The sequence below is a fragment of the Ranitomeya imitator genome, chromosome 1 (genome assembly GCF_032444005.1).
Source record: "Ranitomeya imitator isolate aRanImi1 chromosome 1, aRanImi1.pri, whole genome shotgun sequence".
NCBI classification, from domain to species: Eukaryota; Metazoa; Chordata; class Amphibia; order Anura; family Dendrobatidae; genus Ranitomeya; species Ranitomeya imitator.
Genome location: NC_091282.1, coordinates 194,099,996 through 194,113,023, shown reverse-complemented (window position 1 = coordinate 194,113,023; position 13,028 = coordinate 194,099,996). Strand labels below are relative to the sequence as shown.

General features: G+C 47.7%; 1 long non-coding RNA gene across 2 annotated transcripts in view; it reads left to right on the top strand.

Moving 5' to 3' along the window:
- Positions 1 to 10,217, top strand: part of LOC138657679 (uncharacterized) — a 46,684-nt gene extending 36,467 nt beyond the window's left edge. For both annotated transcript variants that reach the window (XR_011317131.1, XR_011317132.1), the window contains exon 3: positions 9,322 to 10,217. This is a non-coding gene — a long non-coding RNA (uncharacterized lncRNA). The remainder of the gene's footprint in view (positions 1 to 9,321) is intronic.
- The last annotated feature ends 2,811 nt before the right edge of the window (positions 10,218 to 13,028 follow it).

Here is a 13,028-nt window from a genome sequence, read left to right as displayed (position 1 = left end):
CCTAACCCTACCCCTAATCCCAAACCTAACTTTAGCACCAACCCTAACCCTAATTTTAGCCCCAACCCTAATGGAAAAACTAGGGCTGGGGGTGATCAGCGGGGCAGAGGGGAGATCAGTGGGGCAGGGGGGACATCAGCGGAGCAGGGGGCAATCCACAGGGCAGGGGAAGATCAACGGGGAAGGGGGAGATCAACAGGCCAGGGGGGAGATCAACGGGGCAGGGGAGGACATCAGCGGAGCAGGGAGCGATCCACAGGGCAGGGGGGACATCAGCGGGACAGGAGAGGACATCAGCGGGGCAGAGGGGACAGCAGTGGGGCAGGGGAGGACATCAGTGGGGCAGAGGAGGACAGCAGCAGGGCAGAGGGGACAGCAGCATGGCAGAGGAGACAGCAGCGGGGCAGGGGAGGACAGCAGTGGGGCAGTGGGGACAGCAGGGGGCGTTCCACGGATCAGGGGGTGATCGGTGGGGAAGATCAGGGGGGCAATCAGTGGGGAAGATCAGAGGGTGATCAAGGGGATCACTGGGGCGGGGGCTGTCAGGTGCGATGCAGCAGGAGGAAATGCAGCCGGCAGCAGCGGGGGGGGGGGTGATCTCTTGGGCAGGGGGGAGGGGTGATCACCGGGGGGGGCAGGGGGAGGGAGCGAAGGTCGGGGGTATGGATTTGCAAGGCAGGGGGGGAAGAGAAGCAGAGGGGAGTACCTGGCGGTGGCGGTAACTGCAGCGGCGGCGGTAACTGCAGCGGCTGCGGTGACTGCAGCAGCGGCGGCGATCGCAGTATGTGGCAGGGCAGCATGCAGGCACCTCGCTGTTCAGCTTCCATGGAAGGCATGAAGCTGGACAGCGAGGCAGCCATGGTATTCTCTGCCCCTCCACATCTGAATGGAGAGCTAGCGTCACATGGACGCTAGCTCCAATCAGATTTGGGGGGTGGTGACAAAGTGGTCACCAGGGGGATCATAGCCAAGTGGGGGCTAAGCCACCCCCCCTGGGCTAAAGTGCAAGTCCCCCTGTACCTGCAGGTCGGGTGCAATTTCAGTTAACCGTTTCACCCGACCTGAAGGAACGTGATCCTGCCATGACGCATACCCTGCGTCACAGGTCGGATTGGCACCGACTTTCATGATGCAGCGTATGCGTCATAGGTCGGGAAGGGGTTAAGTTAGTTATTTGTTTGAATATCACATTACTTTCCGTGGGCGACAAAACTTTTGTCTTGCCAAAATCTGACCATTCTTTGTCCATTAACTGATCAATATTTCTGCATTGATGCCAATTTATTTTCTTAACCTAAACCACATTTCGGGGGGTTTCAGCTTTCAAAAGAATAATTTATACAACCAATGGATGAATTCAACGTCAGGTTATAAGCTTTTATTTACATAACATGGACAAGTGACATAACTTCTGTCAGGGAGTGTATTAGTGACACCCATACAATTAGAGTACGCAGGCTGCTCAGCACTGGCTAAGTGCATCCCATTGAGAACACACACAAAAACAGGACGAGAAATTCTCCAAAAAAATGTAGTATTAGTATTTCTCATGAGTTGCACTTAGCTATTGCTGGGCAGCCTGCCTAATCTAATAGTATTTCTATTTCTCTGCATTTCTAACTTGATCAGCTTATAAGTCATGGATTAGTTGGATCTGGTAACCACTACATCTTTCTTAGGCCGGTGTCAGACCAGCATATGGCATCCGATGTATCCTTCTTAGGCCGGCGTCAGTCTAGCGTATGGCATCCGATGCGATATGCTAGTGACCCTCGGATCCTGCTCTGCTGCGGGCAGGAGCCAAGTGTCATGCATCTGTGCTCTGAGCCTTTTGCACAGAGCGGATCGGAGCACAGCTGCGGAGGAGGCGGATAAACAAATTTCTCCATCTCCTCCATTGCTGGTGTCCATGTATATCGCACAGCACTCAGATGATATACGAGTGATGTGGTTTGTCTCACTTGCTCCCATAGGCTTATATAAGTGCGAGCCGAGTCTCTGCCGAGTGTCGGTGACAATCGCAGAATGCTGTGATTTCACTCGCACACTGAAAACGGCTGAGAAAAAATATGGTGATGTGAGCTGCCCCATACCACTCGTCCGTATTCAACGGTATTGTGACTCCAGCCACAAAAAGAGTCTTGCAATGTTGCCACATATTGTTAGGGGTTTACCGCAACAGAGAGGAGCCAGAAGACCACAGCGTCTGATTTTCGGCACTGCTGTACTGATTAGAAGCTCCTCACCATCATATTAAACGGTGCAGGTTTCTGCTAGCAGTGAAGGGATTAAACTGTTCAGTTGAGAGCTTGTAGTTCTTTCCTGCATTGATGGACTCAGATGTTGATTGTTGGCCACTTTCCTCTCCTATATATACCTGCCTCTGGCTATTTTGGATGCCAGTGTTCATTGCATGCTGCCTGGCTTTGGAGTTGGAGGAGTTGGTTGATTGAGAAGGCATTTCGAGTGTTTATCTAAAGACTGTTGCTTGGTTTTTCGGTTGTGTGCAAACTTTCATCCTCTCCTATTTGTTTTTTCCCTTCCTTCACTCCCTGGCTTTCCACTCTGTTGTCTGTGAGTGCATATTTGTGTGACTGGATTTTGTAATTTATCACTGTACCTGTTCCCTTGTTAGTCTGGTTTGTGTATCTACATACATTTCTGCTGCGAACTTCCCTGGGTGGGAAAAGTAACAGATTAAGGGCAGATTCTGGAGCTCAACTAAGTACGTGGCCTCAGCTTCTTCACTATTAAAAGTAACCCTGAGAGCAGGGATCGCTAGCTCGCTCCTAGCACTAGGGACATTGAAAGAACCCCTGGCCCCGCGTTATCTGACAACAGAGTCATGACATTAACACTGGCCTAGACTATTTTTTGACCCATTATGCCCCCCATTTATGCGCTGTCTGGGCAACTGCAGCAGCTCAACCTAAAGATGGCAGATCTGCACACTGTGGTGGCACAACAACCTGACACGGCTGGTTTAAGGACCACTACACCCAGGCAACCTCAGGTGAAACCTAAAATCACTTTGCCTGACAGGTTCTCTGGGGGGCAAGACAGGTTTGTTTGTTGTTTTTGGGACGGCCTGTAAGCTATACCAAGGAGTATTGCTCTGAGATTCAGAGGAGGTCCACTGATACTAAGTGGAATGATCCCACACTACATAGTCAGTTCTATCACGAGTTATCTATAAAGGTAAAGCATGCCTTGCCCTTTATGAGACTACGGTTTCCCTTGAGGCAGCCATGTCTGTGGTCATCCGTGTTGACCACCATCTTTGTCAGAAACATAAGGAGATGCTTCAATTTGTAGGGGGCCCCGGGGTCAAGGGAACTTTGGCCTGAGTCAACCGAGGCGCCCATACAGTTGAGTGGGGTAACATGCTGGTCCAACTGCAGTTCGGCATAAAGTGTGTTTCTTCTATGGTGGAAAAGGTCATTTTGTGGGTACTTGTGCTTCCTTATCACATAATAAACAGCAGCCAGAAAACTAAGGAGCTCAGGTTGCAGGGAGGATCACAACTCGGGTGTACTTATTTCATCCATATGTAGGTCACATTTTATTTTACCGGCCGAGATCCATCTTGGCAAAATTAACATGGTAATTTCTGCTTTTCTGAACAGTGGGGCGGGGTTCAATTTGATAAGTTTGTCCAGGTCCGTGACCTCAAACCACATAAGTTGTCTAGACCTATACCCAATGACATCACACTTTCCTCTGTCCCGGAAATCCTCTGCCTTGGAGAAACCCTTGACTCTCGCCACCTCCTGTCGCCACCAGCTCAAAAATATTTCCAGAACTCTCAGTCTACCAAAATGCTTGTGCATGCCCTAATCATCTCCCTCCTCTACTACTGCAACATCCTCCTCTGTGGCCTACCTTATAAGGCCGTTGTCACACTTGCAACTGCAATGCCGCTAGCACTTGGGACCGGAGTGTGCGGCTGCATGTATTTCTATGCCTCCAATGCTCCGGTCGGAACCGCCGGTCGCAGTGCCAGGTATTGAGGCGAGAGACTCACGCGTGTCTAAACTCTGTAAGATCAAGGGGGATGGCCCGCTGAGGAGTACTGCTCGGAGTTGCAGAGATGGGCCACTGACACTCAGTGGAATGACTCTGCCTTTAGGAGTTATTTTTCTCAGGGTCTGTCAGCTAGGCTTCACCTGTTTTTTTCCTTTGGTCCAGTAAGAATTAATGTCAGTCTCTTGCTGGCAGCTTCTTTTACGCTGGTCAGCTGATGTTGTTTGGTAACCACTCTCACCTCCCTTTAACCCCTTAATCCCATATGACGTACTGTCCCGTCGAGGTGACCTGGGACTTAATTCCCAGGGACGGGATAGTACGTCATGGCCGATCAGCCGCGCTCACGGGGGAGTGCGGACCATCGCCGCAGGGTGTCAGCTGATTATTACAGCTGACTTCCGGTACTATGTGCGAGGAGCGGTCACGGACCATTCCTGACACATTAACCCCCGGAACACTGCGATCAAACATGATCAAGCGTTATGGCGGCATAAGGAAGCAGCGCGCAGGGAGGGGGCTCCCTGCGTGCTTCCCTGAGACCCTTGGAACAAAGTGATATGATCACGTTGTTCCGAGCGTCTCCTCCCTGCAGGCCCTTGATCCAAAATGGCCTCAGGGCTCCTTCCGGGTCCTGCAGGGAGGTGGCTTGCAAGCACCTGCTGCTAAGAGTAGGCGCCGGCAAGCCTGCAGCACTGCATGTCAGATCACTGATCTGACACAGTGCTTTCCAAAGTGTCAGATCAGCGATCTGACACTATAGCATGATGTCCTACCCTGGGACAAAGTAAAAAAGTAAAAAAAAATATTTACATGTGTAAAAAAAAAAAAAAAATTCCTAAATAAAGAAAAAAAAAAATATTGTTGCAATAAATGCATTTCTTTATCTAAATAAAAAAAACAAAACAATAAAAGTGCACATATTTAGTATCGCCGCATCCGTAACGACCCGACCTATAAAACTGTCCCACTAGTTAACCCCTTCTGTGAACACTGTAAAAAAGAACGAGGCGAAAAACGCTTTATTATCATACCGCCGAAAAGTGGAATAACACGCGATAAAAAAGACTGATATAAATAAACATGGTACCGCTGAAAACGTCATCTTGTCCCGCAAAAAAAAGAGCTGCCATACAGCATCATCAGCGAAAAAATAAAAAAGTTATAGTCCTCAGAATAAAGCGATCCCAAAAAATCATTTTTTATATAAAATAGTTTTTATCGTATAAAAGCGCCAAAACATAAAAAAATGATATAAATGAGGTATCACTGTAATCATACTGACACGAAGAATAAAACTGGTTTATCAATTTTACCAAACGTGGAACAATATAAACGTCCCCCCCAAAAGAAATTCATGAATTGCTGGTTTTTGGTCATTCTGCCTCACAAACATCAGAATAAAAAACGATCAAAAAATGTCACGAGCCTGAGAATGGTACCAATAAAAAATGTCAACTCATCCCGCAAAAAACTAGGCCTCACATGACTCTGTGGACCAAAATATGGAAAAATTATAGCTCTCAAAATGTGGAGACGCAAAAACTATTTTTTGCAATAAAAAACGTCTTTTAGTGTGTGACAGCTGCCAATCATAAAAATCCGCTAAACCCCCCTATAAATAGTAAATCAAACCTCCCTTCATCACCTCCTTAGTTAGGGACAAATAATAAAATTTAAAAAATTTATTTATTTCCATTTTCCCATTAGGGTTAGGGTTGGGGCTAAAGTTAGGGTTAGGGTTCGGACTAAAGTTAGGGTTAGAGTTGGGGCTAAAGTTAGGGTTAGGGCTAAATTTAGGGTTTGGGCTACAGTTAGGGTTGGAGCTACAGGTAGGGTTGGGGCTAAAGTTGGGGTTAGGGTTGGGGCTAACGTTAGGGTTAGGGCTAAATTTAGGGTTTGGGCTACAGTTAGGGTTGGGGCTACAGGTAGGGTTGGGGCTAAAGTTAGGGTTAGGGTTGGGGCTAACGTTAGGGTTGGGGCTAAAGTTAGGGTTAGGATTGGGGCCAAAGTTATGGTTAAGGATTACATTTACAGTTGGGATTAGGGTTGGGATTAGGGTTAGGGGTGTGGTTAAGGTTATGGTTGGGATTAGGGTTAGGGGTGTGATGGAGTTAGGGGTGTGGTTAGGGTTGGGATTAGGGTTAGGAGTGTGTTGGGGTTAGGGGTGTGTTGGGGGTAGGGGTGTGGTTGGGATTAGGGTTAGGGGCATGATCGGGTTAAGGGTGTGGTTAGGGTTATGGTTAGGGTTGGGATTACGGTTAGTGGTGTGTTTGGGTTAGGGTTTTAGTTAGAATTGGGGGGTTTCCACTGTTTAGGCACATCAGGGGCTCTCGAAACGCGACATGGCATTCGATCTCAATTCCTGCTAATTCTGCGTTGAAAAAGTAAAACAGTGCTCCTTCCCTTCTGAGCTCTCCCGTGTGCCCAAACAGGGGTTTACAACAACATATGGGGTATCAGCGTACTCAGGATAAATTGGACAACAACTTTTAGGGTCCAAGTTCTCTTGTTACCCTTGGGAAAATGAAAAATTTGGGGGCTAAAAAATAATTTTTGTGGGAAAAAAAAGATTTTTTATTTTCACGACTCTGAGTTATAAACTGTAGTGAAACACTTGGGGGTTCAAAGTTCTCACTAAACATCTAGATAAGTTTCTTGGGGGGTCTAGTTTCCAATATGGGGTCACTTGTGGGGGTTTCTTCTGTTTAGGTACATCAGTGTACATCAAGTCTGCATTCCAAACGGTGCTCCTTCCTTCCGTTGCCGTGCACCCAAACAGTGGTTCCCCCCACATTTGGGGTATGAGCGCACTCAGAAGAAATTGGACCACAAAAGTTGTTGTCCAATTTGTCCTGTTATCCTTGGGAAAATAAAAAATTGGAGCGAAAAGGTCATTTTTGGGAAAAATATGATTTTTTATTTTTACGGCTCTACATTATAAGTTTCTGTGAAGCACTTGGTGGGTCAAAGTGCTCACCACACATCTAGATAAGTTCCTTAGGGTGTCTACTTTCCAAATTGGTGTCACTTTTGGGGGGTTTCAATGCTTAGGCTCATCAGGGGCTCTCCAAACGCGACATGGCGTCCTATCTCAATTCCAGTCAATTTTGCATTGAAAAGTCAAACAGCGCTCCTTCCCTTCTGAGCTCTGCCATGCACCCAAACAGTGGTTTACCCCTACATATGCACCCCTACGTACTCAGGACAAATTGTACAACAACTTTTACGGTCCAATTTCTCCTGTTACCCTTGGTAAAATAAAACAAATTGGAACCAATAAAACCAATAGATGCCGCGCTTGAGGATGTTGGAAACAGTAGCCACCCACATACAGTATCTGGTGTGAAGTAATCCACCAAAATCCCACCTCTATAGCTAGTGGCAATAAATCCCAGGACCGATACCAGATGATCCTCCAGGCTCCTCCACTGACAACACACTAAATATAAGTGGCACTCAGACGCCGATGTCCCTCCGCTTACCTTATACCAATTAGATGCCGCTGAGTATGGACCCGTGCTGAGTGTGACTTCACCCGCCCGGTCAGTTCTCCCGGGGCTGCGGTGTGGTGTGTATCAGATGGCGGAGTGCAGTACAGGGAAGCCCCAGCCGGTAGCGTTCCCTGAATACCGCATGTAACAAAAAAGATGGACGATAGGCTCCTCCTACCTCGTGACGTCACCTGTTGTAAGGAGCGCTAGAACGCTCAAAAAAGGGGGATAGGAAACAACCAACGCGTTTCGAAGAGTGACCCTCTTCTTCCTCAGGGTTACCGTTCCCCTGGCTCACCTTATCTTATATAGTATCCCGCCATCTATATACCCCGCCCCAAATTTAACCCCAGGTCTCCCAGCATATGTACAAACATCCACATTGATCTCCTATGTACTCCCTACGTGCCCCGAATATATTTTAGAGCCCAGTGCATCTACTTTGATCTGTTGCAATATGATATGATGGGACAGGCAAATGAATCTCGCAATATGCTGAGCGAACAAATAAATAAATAAATAAATCAAAGGATGAATGGACCTAAATGTATGTGTATGCATTAAAAACATAATTTATTTGAAAATACAAAATATATAGGCCTACGCACTCCCTACAATCCCCAGAGTAGCGAGAAAGTGGATAGACTGAATGGGACACTTAAGAACAGGATGTTGAAAATTGCCCAATAGACACGCAAACTAGGGTTGAGCGACCTTTACTTTTATAGGATCGGGTCGGGTTTCACGAAACCCGAGTTTTTCAAAAGTCGGGTCGAGTGAAATCGGCCGATCCTATAAAAAAGTCGGGGTCGGGGTCGGCCGAAACTCGAAACCCAATGCAGTGCATTGGGTTTCCAATGGTTCCCAGGGTCTGAAGGAGCGGAAACTCTCCTTCAGGCCCTGGGATCCATATTTAAGTGTAAAATAAAGAATTAAAATAAAAAATATCGCTATACTTACCCTCTGACGCGCCCTGGTACTAACCGGGAACCTTCCTTCCTTCGAATCAGCGCTTCCAGGACCTTGCGGTGACGTCGCGGTGACGTCGCGGCTTGTGATTGGTCGCGTGGCCGCCCATGTGACCGCTCGCGCGACCAATCACAAGCCGCGACGTCACCGCGACGTCACGCAAGGTCCTGCAAGCGCTGATTCTTAGGAAGGAAGGCTGCCGGAAAGAAGCAGGGCGCGTCCGAGGGTGAGTATATTCCTATTATATATATTATATATATATTCCAATCACAAGCCGCGACGTCACCGCGACGTCACCGCAAGGTCCTGGAAGCGTTGATTCGAAGGAAGGAAGGTTCCCGGTTAGTACCAGGGCGCGTCAGAGGGTAAGTATAGCGATATTTTTTATTTTGATTCTTTATTTTACATTAAATATGGATTCCGATACCGATTTCCGATAATGCAAACATATCGGAAATCGGGATCGGAATTCCGATACCACATTCAGAAGATCGCCGACTTCATGGCCGACCCCACACAGGGGTCGGGTCGGGTTTCATGAAACCCGACTTTGCCAAAAGTCGGCGACTTCTGAAAGTGGCCGACCCGTTTCGCTCAACCCTAACGCAAACCATGACATGAGACACTTCCAATCACACTACTTAGTGTAAGGCACACTTCCAGAGGCCCAGAAAAGCTGTCACCATATGAAATTTTGTTTGGGTCTAGTCCCAGGTTAGGGGTATTCTTTCCCTCAGCAGCTGACTATGTAATATGTTACTTTGTCTGCCTATGTAACTGAACTCACCAAGAAACTTGCTAACATCCATTCTCGAGTTTTTTTCTTCATTGCCAGATCCAGATTCAGTGTCCGATATGCACTCCTTGAAGTCAGGAGACTGGGTGTTGGTAAAAAAAGTTTGTAAGGAGAACACCACTCGATCCCAGATCTGATGGTCCTGTCCAAAGTGCCACTGATGACACCAACCTCTGTGAAGCTGGAGGGAAGACCCACTTGGATCCACGCATCGCATTGCAAGAACGCTCCCCTACCAGAAGTTGACACCCAAGCCAGAACGATGTTGTGGATGCCCTGCTTGACCGAATAGATGACCTACCTGATAAAGAATACACTACACATGCTATTGACTAAGAGACTGATTGCAACGAATCCCCGTTAGGGACAAATCTCCTGACCGCCCATTTGCGAAAAGTCTGTACGGTGTAGGGCGTAGGCGCTAGGCTTGCATCAGTTCACTGGCAGCACAAAAGAGTTGCAGCGCTTTGGGACAGGAGGCTAGGATTAGGGCAAGTGATATCTAAGGGGGGCTTGTGATAGAAATATTTATATCATGTAGATCGCACTTGCATGTATACTCCTCTATAATCATATATACTCATATAAACGCAAATATATCTATATATATATACACTATAATCAATTGCTTAAAATGGCTGACATAAACTGATATAAGCCAGACAAACTGTTCGGTGATTTCCACCCAAAAAAGCGGAAGAACTCCAGATGTCTTAAGTGCTGATGAGATGTCTCAACTTTGTCCTAGATGCAGAGATACATTTTAGTTGCTTAATCAGCAATCATGTGTGCATAAATCACAATATTCCATATATATTCAGATAACCAATAACAGAGGAGCTAGACAATATGGTAATTAAGTAACCACCCCTAACCACTCCTTTCTATATGCAATTATAAAACTATGTATCAGGAAATAAAGGATCAGTATTGATGGAATGCTTTCCTGTCACAATGGTGTACAGACTCATTCTTGAGCGCTCAAAATACTCAGTCTTATTGGGAACGGCCGCAGCACACACGGGATAGATTTATCCAACCCAAATTTCCATATCAGTGTCACACTTGGGTATTTTCTATCATATAGACCCCTGAAAGTGACTTCAAATGTGATGTAGTCCCTAAAAAAATGGTGTTGTAAAAATGAGAAATTGCTTGTCAACTTTTAACCCATATAACTCCCTAAGAAGAAAACATTGTGGTTCCAATATTGTGCTGATGTAAAGTAGACATGTGGGAAATGTTACTTATTAAAGGAAACCTGTCACCCCGTTTTTTTCAGATTGAGATAAAAAATACTGTTAAATAGGGCCTGCGCTGTGCGTTACAATAGTGTATGTAGTGTACCCTGATTCCCCACCTATGCTGCGAAATACATTACCAAAGTCGCCGTTTTCGCCTGTCAGGTCGGGTGGGCGTGGTCAAATCAGGCTGGTCAGGTCGGGTGGGCGTGGTCACAGCGCTGTTTCTTCCCCAGCTTTACGTTGGTGGCATAGTGGTGTGCGCATGTCTCAGTGTCCCAGTGCCGAATCCACTTGCGCGCACGTGAATTAACAGCGCGCGATCTGCCCTATTACTGTCTTCGGTGGGGGCGGCCATCTTCCTGGGGCCGCGCGTGCGCAGATGGAGTGCTCTGCTGCACGGGGCTTCAGGAAAATGGCCGCGGGATGCCGCGCGTGTGCAGAAGAGATCGCGGCGGCCATTTTCCTGAAGCCGAGTTTGCATACTCGGCTTCAGGAAAATGGCCGCCGCGATCTCTTCTGCGCACGCGCGGCATCCCGCGGCCATTTTCCTGAAGCCCCGTGCAGCAGAGCACTCCATCTGTGCACGCGCGGGCCCAGGAAGATGGCCGCCCCCACTGAAGACAGTAATAGCGCAGATCGCGCGCTGTTAATTCATGTGCGCGCAAGTGGATTCGGCACTGGGACATGCGCACACCACTACGCCACCAACGTAAAGCTGGGGAAGAAACAGCGCTGTGACCACGCTCACCCGACCTGACCAGCCTGATTTGACCACGCCCACCCGACCTGACCAGCCTGATTGACAGGCGAAAACGGCGACTTTGGTAATGTATTTCGCAGCATAGGTGGGGAATCAGGGTACACTACATACACTATTGTAACGCACAGCGCAGGCCCTTTTTAACAGTATTTTTATCTCAATCTGAAAAAACGGGGTGACAGGTTCCCTTTAAGTATTTTGTGTGACATATCTCTGTGATTTAAAGGGCCACTGTCACCCCCCTGCAGCCGTTATAAACTAAAAGAGCCACCTTGTGCAGCAGTAATGCTGCATTCTAACAAGGTGGCTCTTTTAGTTTTGTGTTCAGGTATTATTAAAATAAAGCGTTTTGAAACTCTGCAGAAATACCTGTCTTTGTCCACGGAGGCGGGTCTGAAGCCTCCTCTGTGAAGTGCCCAACAGCCGTCACTCACATCTTCTGGGGCGATGGTCGCCGCCCTCTGCACCCTGTTTTCTTTTCAAATCCAACGCCAGCGCTGTGTAAATATTTGTGGGGCAGGCGCAGTAAGCTCTGGCTGTCTGACGTCACAGCCAGGCTTGCAGACTGTGCCTGTGCTGGCAGTGCGGCCACCCACCTCGGGAATCCCTGCCCCGCAATGTGTTATGCATTATGCACAGTGCGGGGCTAGGATTCCTGGGAATGCGCACTGCATGTCTCAGACTCTCACCCACGTCCCCCGTCCCCCCGCCTTACAGCCTCTGGCTATTCAGCTGAGCTCATCCTGCCGCCTCCTCCTTCTGCTCATAGCAATCGCCGGGAAAGAAACAACCTACGAAACTTGCCTGCTAGCTGGCTGGAAGGTGGGGGGCGGGGGACATGGGTGAGAGTTGGATTTGAAAAGAAAACAGCGCGAAGGGGGCGGCGACCATTGCCCCAGATGATGTGAGTGACGGCTGTTGGGCACTTCACAGAGGAGGCTTCAGACCCGCCTCCGTGGACAAAGACAGGTATTTCTGCAGAGTTTCAAAACGCTTTATTTTAATAATACCTGAACACAAAACTAAAAGAGCCACCTTGTTGGAATGCAGCATTACTGCTGCACAAGGTGGCTCTTTTAGTTTATAACGGCTGCAAGGGGGTGACAGTGGCCCTTTAAGGGCATAAAAATTCAAATTTGAAAAATTGCAAAATTTTTGCCAAATTTCCATTTTTTTCACAAATAAACGCAGGTAATATCAAAGAAATTTTACCACTGTCATGAAGTACAAATGTCCCAAGAAAACAATGTCAGAATCTTCAGGATCAGTTGAAGCGTTCCAGAGTTATAACCTCATAAAGGGACAGTGGTCAGAATTGTAAAAATTAGCCCGGTCATTAATGTGCAAACCACCATTGGGGGTTAAGAAGTCACAGGACCCATCAGCTGATCATCGGTTATAAAGTTTCCTTTTATGCAGACCAGCTAGGTTTGTGCAGAGCTCCTGTGACTGTGGTATTGCCTCTGTTGGAGTCCTGTTTGCCTGTTGCCGTTTTCTCTGCTGCTGTGGATTCTGCAGCAGATTCTGAGCTGAGTTGTATCCTTTCTGTCAGTCCCTCATTTGTCTCTATCTCTGTTTTATATTTCCTACAGTGGCAATGCTAGCATCCTTGCCTGCCAGTGCACTTGCCAAGGTTAGTAGAGGTGACAACCAGGGACTATGCACGTGATGGCGGCGGGAGGAAGGACGCACATAGGATGTTACGGGAGCTTAGGGACAAACATAGGTTGGTGTCAGGTGGT